General features: G+C 48.4%; 1 long non-coding RNA gene across 1 annotated transcript in view; it reads right to left on the bottom strand.

Moving 5' to 3' along the window:
• Nucleotides 1-252: 252 nt before the first annotated feature.
• Nucleotides 253-7,311, bottom strand: part of LOC122189246 — a 31,981-nt gene continuing 24,922 nt past the window's right edge. Inside the window, exons 4-5 of the long non-coding RNA XR_006181759.1 lie at nucleotides 6,176-6,310; nucleotides 253-1,439 (exon numbers count right to left, since the gene is read on the bottom strand). This is a non-coding gene — a long non-coding RNA (uncharacterized LOC122189246). The remainder of the gene's footprint in view (nucleotides 1,440-6,175; nucleotides 6,311-7,311) is intronic.

Raw genomic sequence — 7,311 nt, 5'->3', positions numbered from 1 at the left:
TACATCCCACTGGGAGCAGGGAACAACTGGATCAGAAATTTTCAGACGCTGGCTGAAATTCAGTAGCGCTGGAACACAACAATGGCATAGAATCATAGAAATCATAGAATAATAAAGGGTGAAAAAGTCCGACCATCAACCCATCCCACAATGCTGATCATATCCCTCAGTGCCACATCTCCATGGTTCTGGAACACCTCCAGGGACGGTGACCCCACCACCTCCCTGGGCAGCCTGTGCCACTGCAGCACCACTCTTTTGGAACAAAGTTTTTCCTAGTATCCAATCTGAACATCCCCAGGCACAACTTGAGGCCATTCCTCCTCATCCTATCATCAGTGTTTGCAAAGAGCACTGGGGAGCTCAGCCACAACACACACAGCCACCCACTCTCAAGGATGCGCAGCATTACAAGCAAAGCAGCCCTCAGAAATGCAGCAAAGGGCTGCTGGAGGGCTCCTGTTTGCACTCCTCCAGGCAGCCACGTTCCCAAGCAAGCACAGGGCTCGGGGAGAAGAAAGGATTTTGCACGGTTCATGTGTCAGACACAGCCCAGAAAGGTCAATTGGTTTTGCAGCGGGAGCCAAAGGAGAGGGAAAACTGTAGCTGATTTGGAGGAAAGGGGGAAGGGGAGAAAGAATCTGTGAGCGCACCAAGAGCTCTGTAAACAAATTTCTCTGCGACGTTGCAGATGAAAGAGCAGCGCCCGGTGAGCGGGCTCCAGCCCCTGGGCATAAATCAGAAGCCGCTCTCAAACCAAGGAAGTCACACTGGTGTGGACAGGAGGAGATCACCCCCTCCTGCTCTGGACAGTAGCGCTGGGTCCCCAACACGCTTCCCTCATCCAAACAGGCAGCTCACTTGAGTGGCTGTGGTTGGAAGGAGCGGTAGCCCCGATGCTACCCCTGCCTGGTTTAGGGCAAGCATCGAAGCACATTCGCCTGCGGGAGGGAAGGTTTCGCCTCTCACTTCTGCTGCTGCCTCCTGGCCTCGCTGAGCATCCCTGCGTGTCCAGCAGCGCGCAGGCACCCACTCAACCCGCGAAGGCAAAGGGCGGCTTTCCTACAAGGAGATGAGCACTGACAACGAGCGCGGCTCGCTGACAGCATGCTGAGCCACGAGCCACTTTTTACACCCTCTTACAATAAATATGGGCTGCGCTTTTCCCACTCTCCCACCAGCAAGGCCTCTCATTGTTTACTCTCCCCCAGCAGTCCAGGCGCTCTTGTTAATGTGCTGTGATTGAGTGCTTTGGAGAGGATGGGTTTGGGGTTAGCTCCCGGCTCCCTTCGGAGAGCTGTTTACTCTTCAGTGATGCCTATGGCCCACTGAAGACAGCGCTCCTCCACCCCTGCTGGGTCCATCTGCTTTGTCTGCCTGTTTTCCTGCTGCCACCGGCAGGCAGCTGGCCTGCGCGTTTCAGCCAGCGCTGCAAACCCCTGGAGGAAAAAAATAAAATTAACCCCGTCAGGAAGGGGGCTGGGAAGGATGGGGAGGAAGGAGAGAGAGGGGTGGTCACAAAGGACGGGGCCCAGCTGATGGTCACAGTGCTGCTGGCACCATGTTGGGGGTTGGATGGGTTTTTTTGAGTCACCCATCCCACCCCCCAAGAGCCCAGTGCAGCAGCACGGCTCTCCACCGTGACATGGGGCTGCTCTGTTCCCCCCCCATGCTGCAACCCCAGCTGTGCCTCCATCATTGCCCTGCCAGAACGTTGCACTTTGGTGGCAGCCAGCAGTTGCTGGAAATCTGCACGTGGCCTGAGAAATAAGGTTTATGGACAGTCAGGACCACAGCTGGCACACGTGGAATTTTAGAGGAACTTTTGGAATGGGTCCACAGTATGGAGAACATCTCCTGTGAAGACAGGCTGAGGGAGCTGGAGTTGTTCAGCCCGGAGAAGAGAAGGCTGTTGGGAGACCTGACTGCAGCTTGCCAGTACAGGAAGGGAGCTTATCAACTTAAGAGGGACTGACTTTTTATGCAGTCTGACAGTGACGGGACAAGGGGGAACAGTTTTATACTAAAACAGGGGAGATTTACTTTAGATATTAGGAGGAAATTCATTACTTAGAGTAGTGAGGTGCTGACACAGTCTTCTGAGAGAGCTGTGGATGCCCCATCTCTGGAAGTGCTCAAAGCCAGGTTAGATGGGGCCCTGAGCAGGCTGAGCTGGTGGGAGGCAGCCCAACCCATAGCAGAAGCTTGGAAATAGATGATCTTTGATGTCCCTTCCAACTCAAGACATTCTATGACTCTATGATTCTACATCTGAGGCCACATACAGAAGAACACAGATTCCCTGACCAATGCCTTCTGAAATCTCTGCATATCCTCCTACAAATCAGACCCTTTGCAATTCAAAGTGTCAATAAAAAATGAAAATGGTAAGCGTGCTAAAGCTCCACCCAGGGCACTGTCCTTGCCCATATCACAGCCACATCTTGGATCTGCTTTGTGTCAGTGGGCAGGAATAGCCATTCAGGTGAGATATTAGGAGACATTCCTTCTCAGAAAGAGAGGCGATGCCTTGGCACAGCTGCCCAGAGAGGTGGTGGAATCACCATCCGTGTTCACAAGCTATGGAGATGTGGCACTGAGGAACACAGTTTAGTGGGCATGGTGAGGATTGGTTGACAGTTGGACTTGGGGATCTTAGTGGACTTTTCCACCCTTTATGATTCTGTGGTTCTTTGATTCACGTGCTGGGTGCATGCAGGCTGATGCAAGCGCATTGCAACCACACAAACCCACCATGCAGACACAGCAACTGTATGCATGAAGGTATGCAATGCCAATGCTTCCCATGCACCTCTACATCCTTCAGAACTCACGGCGATGAAATTATTCCCATGCTGTTTATCATAGAATCATGGAATCATTAAGATTGGGAAACACCACTAAGATCATCAAGTCCAACCACCAATTCATCACCCTCATGCCCTCTAAACCCCTGTGCCCTTCATTTCCTCTGAAGCCTCCAGCTTGGAGCACTGAGAGTGGCTGGGAAGAAGGACATTTCTGCTTTGCCTTTGTCTGCATCTGAGATCTGTAGGCATAAACACGATCTGTGCTCCTTCACACACAGCACTCCTAGATAATGGGAAAAATAAGTGGAACCACGAGTTAGCTACAGTTGTCAAACCAATATTATATGCTGGGGAAAGCAGCAAGTATCGCTAATCTCCAGGGAAGACAGAAAGCCTTTGTGCACACAAACTCCTGTGGATAAATGGGTGCATAGGATCAAGCATCCCCCAGGGACCTCAGCCTCTGAGCATATTTTCTTCCCCCTCACACCACCCACAAGGCCCATCATCTCATGCCAGCCCTGGAAGAGCAGCGGGTGATCATCAGCAGAGACTGATGCCTCCATATCCTACGTGTGCACTGCTGCCCACAGCAGCCAAAGCCCACTGCAAACCATGTCCTGTGCCCTCTGCAGTTTGATGAGTGAGCTGCACCTCCTGAGTGGCACTCTGTCTGCATGAGCTGCTCTCTAGGTATGTACTGCTCCTGCTGACATTAAAGGGAGATGCTTTGGTGCCTTCAACAGAAAACAGAACCTCCTCATTTTCTGAGGCCCAATCCAGGCTGTATTTGCAGTGGCCATAGTATCTGTAAATTGTGGATGTTCTGCCTCCAGTCTTGAACCATTAGAGACACTATTTTCTTAGTTCACTTCTCCTCTCTTTTTCCAAATAAACGGCTTTGCTGGTGCCAACTCCATACTGCTGCCCATTAGAAAGAGCTGCAGGAGAGGAACGCTGAAGGTATTCACTTCCCATTCCCAAAGCCTTTTACTCTAGAGAAAAGGGAAGAAAATACCACCTGCTACCTGTTGGCAACTGATTTCCCACCAGGAAAATCTGGTTGTCCAACAATTGGCCTGATAGCCTAGTGAGATGGTTTCCAGCAGCAGTGTGCATGCACTGCACACCCTGCTCACAGCAGCACCAGGCTGCCTGCAGAGATAGCGACAACAAAATCCCTGATTTACCCTAAGTCTCTGCTAGCAGGATCCTCTGTGCTCAGGGAGCTCAGCTACATCTGTGTGGAGAGGAACAGACCACCTCAGGAGTGGAGGCACCTCTTCTCAGGTGGGAATCATTCCAGAACAGTTGCTATGTTGTGCACGTTAGAACCCCAAAAGCCTTATGGTAGCCTATGTTACAATGCTGTTTCACACTCAGAAATGGATTGCGTCGAATTATGATTTTATATTTTTTTATAAGGCAAAGGTTGTGAGGAGACAGACTGGAAGAGGGATAACAGAAGACCTCTGGGTGTTGAAGCTCAGTTTCCTGCCCCTGTTTCTTCTTCTAAGGCACAGCATTGTAAAAAAAGATGCAACCTCTGTCCAAATTTCGGAGACAAGGAAACTGATCTGATTTTGCTCATTTTTTTGGTATTTGGATGAAAGTGAACAAGCTTTTCAGCAGTCTGACAACAGAAGCTTGGCAATGTCACCATGAAGCATGAGAAAAACCATCAGTCAGTTTTTGAAATTGTGAGATTGGCTAAAAAATATAAGACTTTTTTTTTTTCTTGTTATTCATGCATCTATTTAGAAACAATACGCATTCTTTGTGTTCAGCTCTGGTTCTCTGAAATGTCAGGGTCTGGGCTTTTAAGGAAATTTATCTTTTTCAGCCAGAAGGAATAAGATCTCATCAGTGATTCGTGTGTGGTTGCATGCTGCAGAGCTGGGGTTCAGGGTGGGGGAAGGAACACAGGCTTTTATGGGACTTGCTGTCAGTTGAACAAGCTCCCTGATCCACACCATGTGGCTAATGGTTGGACTAGATGATCTTAGTGGTCCTTTCCAATCTTAATGATTCTTTGATTCTATTTGTCCACAGCTTGTGTTGGGCAAGGTTATCCCCATGCACACCATGAATTTCCACCAAAGTTTGCCAGGTCTGGGCACTGGGACATACAGAGATGTGGTGTCGCAGTAGAGCTCATGAGGATTCCTGCATGGAGATGCTGCTTTTAGGTTTGAGGTCTGCATCCCAGCAGTCTCACTAATTTGGTGCTAAAGTCCTTCTGCTGCTTCAGCAGGGCTGAGAGTCCTCACAATGAAATGCAATGTGTTGTGATAAAAATAAAGCCAAAACATTTCTCTGCCCAGGAGCACCTCAATGTAGTTGTGATGTGTGGCAGCCAATGCATGCTGCAGTCAACAAGGACCAGAGTCAGGCCCTTCCTCAAAGAAATGGGAACTTTTCCCTAAGTCTTGCAGTAAGCAAAATAAATTTAAAAAATCACTTTGCTCTTTCTGTTAAAAACAAAACATAAACTGTGTATGAAGCATTCAGCCATGGAAAGATGTTTATGTGGCTCTTGGGATCCTTTTCATCAGAATTCACATGAAAAGCCCTCTCACTGCTTTACATGTCAGCATTAACTCCTCCAAAGTTATAGCATCAGATGTGGGAAACTGCTGACAAAGCCCCCGCTGCTGGCAGACCCTGAGCAGCTGCATGGGGCCAGAGATTGCTTGCTAAAAATGCAGAAATGGACACGAGTGAAGGAGGAAAGAACAACAGCATCACAGAAACATTAAGGATGGAAAAGCCTACTCAGATCACCAAGTCCAATCATCAACCCACCCCACCATGCCCACTGACCACATCCCTCAGTGCCACATCTCCACAGTTCTGGAGCATCTCTAGGGGACGGTGACCACCTGGGCAGCTGTGCCACTGCATCACCACTCTTATGGAGAATAAATTTTCCTTAATGTCCAACCTGAACAACAGTCATCAACACGTGAGTGCAGTCAGGAACATACCATGTGAAAGATAGCTAAAACCTGAAGGTTTTCTGCAAATGTGCCTTCACAGGCATTTCTGCTCCTGATTATCCACTGTGCTGGTCTTCCAATAGCATCGAAATTGCAAAGCTAATTGCATTGTAAAAGTAACAGCCTATGAAATTTTTAATGGAGCAGATTGCACTTAGACTTTTTTCCTCTGTGGTTCAATATACTTCAATATCTCTTCCCTCTTGCAGCGTTTGATTCAGGCTTACAGTGGATTTACACAATTGCCTTCCTCAGCACCATGAAGGCTGAGCTGCAGGATGGCACCGGTCCATTTTCCACCTGAACCCAGGCAGCTGAAGCTGGACAATCCAATGTTTTGAGGAGCACCAGAAAATGCATACTCACCCCAAATCACTGATGCACAGATACATGGAACAATCATTTGGCTCCGGTCACTGAGTTTTTGTATCCCTCTGGCATGGTGTAGCACAGGGAATGCATGGTGGCTGGGCTTCTACTGCTCCTCCAGGGAAAATACAACTGAGAAAAGGGAAAAGCAGAAGAAAATGTGGAGCGTGTATGAAGGATACCAACAAGTCAAAGGCAAAGTCAAGCAGCAGTTAAGGTAGGGTGAGGGGAGGTCTTAAAAGTCACATGGAGCACTGATGGGTGGGAGCATACGAATAGCAACCAGTTCTGCACCAAGTACAGCACTCAGAGCTACACAAAGAAAATGAACATGGCCAACAGAGGAGAAGGAAAAGAAGGTGGTGATGTATTGGAACTCTGTGTTTGGGGTAAGGAGAGCCAAGAAGCATGGTGCTCAACAGATGTTTCTTGTAAGATATCAAAATGAAACATCCTCTCAGCTCTTTCATATCAATATTGTGGAATTCCTATTCTCTCTGAGATAACACAGTGGTCCATTTTCCATGTTGCCTCCAGGAATTCCTGGGAGATGAATTCCAGCTCATCTAGCCCTCATATCAGCAGAGAGGCTGTGAGATGCCTACAGACCACAGCTCCACAGGGCTAAATCCCATCAGAAGCGATGGAACCTCCGTGGTGCTGTGTGTCTTATGAGATAAAAAGCACAAAGAGCAAATAGAAGAAATGGGGAAATGCCCACACTCCAAAATTAACTGGCACTCTAAGGTGTATATAATCCACCTCAAAGATGATCAGTTATGGTCTGAACTGAAAAAATCACCGGCAGAGGAAGAACAACCAGTGCTCCCATCGTAGTGCTGCCCGCTTTCACAACTGCAGAGAGCATCAATTGTGAAAGCACTGGTGCGAAGCTTGTGCTGCTAGCACACACAAACACATGCATGATTTAGATATATTCTAATAGACAGCTCTGGCCCATGACTTTCCTGCAGTTCAAAATTAAAAGGGAGAGACGAGCCATACACCTCTGGTTAGACTCTTGGCTGGCTCGGCACAGAGGCAGCCTGCAGTTAATCAGCCTTCTTTCTCCACTAACTGTCACTGCAAACAAAGGAATTAGCAGAAGGTCTGTAGGGAGCATTGAGATAATT

Source organism: Lagopus leucura, unplaced genomic scaffold (genome assembly GCF_019238085.1).
Source record: "Lagopus leucura isolate 7727_CA_CO unplaced genomic scaffold, USGS_WTPT01 Super-Scaffold_100157, whole genome shotgun sequence".
Taxonomy (NCBI): domain Eukaryota; kingdom Metazoa; phylum Chordata; class Aves; order Galliformes; family Phasianidae; genus Lagopus; species Lagopus leucura.
This window is presented reverse-complemented; position numbering and strand designations above follow the sequence as displayed.